The 2,734-nt window shown below is 43.5% G+C and overlaps 1 protein-coding gene across 3 annotated transcripts in view; it reads left to right on the top strand.

The window, feature by feature from the left end:
- Positions 1-2,734, top strand: part of GRM7 (glutamate metabotropic receptor 7) — a 679,515-nt gene that overhangs the window by 278,375 nt on the left and 398,406 nt on the right. The gene's annotated exons all lie outside the window — the stretch shown is intronic.

Below are 2,734 nucleotides of genomic sequence, written 5' to 3'. Positions count from 1 at the left end.
ACCCAAACCACACTGCAGTTCCTTGCATCCCCGGGCCCCTCCCACTCACAGCCCCACAGCTCGTATTACCCCTCTTATCCCCAAGCCCCATCTGCCCCTTATAGCCTCTCACCTAGGGTTACCATATTTCCAGGTCCAAAAAAGAGGACACCGGCTGGGGAGAAGGGTGAGGAATATGATGGCAGGGCCGTGACACGCTGGTGCCCTGCCCCTGCATTGTGCGCACACCCACACTCGCATTCTCTCTCTCTCTCTCTGTCTCTACCTGGATGCCAAAGGCTGCGTGGGGAGCATGTGACACCACAACACCCAGTCCCATTGCCTGCTGCTCCCAGCAGGAAGTAGCCAGTCCGGGACAGCATAAAACCTGGACATTTGTTCTTATTTTAAAAACCCACCTGGACGCAGCACAGAGAGCTAAAAAAGAGGACATGTCTGGGAAAACCTGGATGTATGGTAACCCTACCCTCACCCCCATAAGTCCCTATCCCCTCCTCACCTATACTTTACCCCACAGCCCCACAAAGGCCCTTTGGTGTCCATGACTCCTCGGTCCAGCCCCTTGCAGTCCTTAGGTGCTTCTTCCCCACAGATAGCCTATCAGACAGTTCCCTTCACCCCTCATAGTCCCCGACCATGGGACAGGTGAGGGCAGGCATGTAACTGCCCCTCTGTAATCTCCACAACATGCCCATAGCTGGCCTCCACTGCCTTCCACCCCCAACATACAGAAACAAACAACTGGCGTTGAGAAGGACTCATTTCAGCTGCTTGCAACACTGCTGCTCAGGGAAACAAGCCCCATAGCATCTATCCATGAATCCCCTAGGATCAAGCCACCCAGTACCAGTTCCTAGGTAGGGGCACACCTCTATTAGACCTGCTGGGGGTGAGCAGAGAAACATTACCGGGAGTAGATAATGGTGGAAGATAGGAAAAGGGTGGAAGAAAGGAGAGCTTGATTAGTGAAGGATCAAGGGTTTTTAACACCTACGGAGTAAAAAGGTCAGCAGGAGTCTAATGAGCCTCCCAGCTCATTGACTCCCTCAGCTCTGCCTGAATAAAAATGCAGCTGTCCCTGCGAGGCAGTTTTGTCTTAAATTTGAGTAGAATAAGAATCAAAATGGGGTGCGACTGTTTCAGCAACATCCCTAGATGGACTTATTAAGTAACATGAAGTCTGAAACAAAACTACCATTAACCTTAATGCTGCAGTATCAGTGTTTTAAGATTTTTTTTTTTTAACTTCAGCTACCACAGAGTCAGTTTGGTGGCGGTGATAGTAGCAGTAGTAATACACCTGGCACCATAAATTATAGAGCCAGTGCAACACAGAATTTGTTGGGCTTTCTCTTAAGTTTGGGAATACTCATTACCATAGATTAGCCCTCCCACTTTCATCACTTACCCGGGATTGAATCTTTAATATTTTAGTTTAATATCCTTACCTAAAGTCTAAGACCACACCTTAATCATGTGAGCCTCTACTATGGGTGTTAAAGGAACTACCTTCTTTGGAGGGTGGTTGTCAGAGAAATTTCACCCCCTTTGCAGACCAGCCACCAGAAGGTTTTTATATACTTTTTTCTGGTGTGAGTTTTGTAGATATTAATACCAGAATATTATAATTGAGTCTATTATCATTATTCTTGCACCAAGGGGTCCTACTCTTGGACCAGAATACCACCGATTTAACTATACAAACTCAACAAGAAGGTTGTCTCTGCCATGGAACCTTATAGTTGTCATTGCTAAGCTGCATTTTTCTTGTTTTGCAGTTATTTCCAAATACAACTGGGACAGATGAATTTATTTAAAGACAATTAAAATACATTGGGGCATCTACATGTGCCCCCAATGACAGTTATTACTGAGCTGTCATTTAGTACTTCTTTTAGGAATTACTAAATGACAGCATAGTAACAGCTGTTACTGCGCTGTCCTGGCAGTGCACAGTTATTTTTATCAGCTATGTCACCGTAGGAATGTGCTATAGCGAAGTAGCTCATCACTGTGTCAGTGTAGCATTGGCATCACAGTTTGGGCCTATAGTGATGGGCCATAGCAATTACTATAGCAATGAACTTCGTCGCCATAGCATCTCATGTAGACACGCCCACGGTAGATTACAGCACACAACATTTGGGTTATTTTAATTTTATTCCTTTTCATTACACATTTAATATGCAAGTGCAGCTCTTTGCTCTGTTTTAGGTGTTTAGTGATGCCTTCAACTGTTGCAAGGGAAACAGAACTTTGAACTCCGTTTTTGGTAGGTGATAAGTATTTCAGTTACTCTTTAAACATTGGGTAAAATTCAAATATTAGTATTTAAAAAGAAAAGAACAAAAAGTACCCACATAATTTATAAGAATTTTGCATTCCATATGATTTAAGTCTTGTAAACTGTTTGTTGATATTGTACTTGATGGGATGATTAGTGATTTTATATATATATATATATAGAGAGAGAGAGAGAGAGATGGTCTATCACCAGATTGTTCCAATGGTTAATTTTCCTTGCTGTTGAAAACTTGTACCATTTATGTCTCAGCTAAGTGCATGAGCAACCTTCACACCTCTGCCATTGCATTCCCAATGGTAATCTTCTGAGCAAGCGGCAATATCTCATTTTGCCTGCAGCATAGTAACCACTTTCTCTTGTGAAATCAGTGACCTCCTCCTTTCTGCTGCTGATGGATGTTCTCTGTGGAGTTTAAAAAAAAAAAAAAAA

The sequence above is a fragment of the Gavialis gangeticus genome, unplaced genomic scaffold (genome assembly GCF_001723915.1).
Source record: "Gavialis gangeticus isolate Ggan-Ray unplaced genomic scaffold, GavGan_comp1, whole genome shotgun sequence".
Taxonomy (NCBI): Eukaryota; Metazoa; Chordata; order Crocodylia; family Gavialidae; genus Gavialis; species Gavialis gangeticus.
Note: the sequence above shows the minus strand (reverse complement) of the source record. Positions and strands in the feature narration are given on the sequence as shown.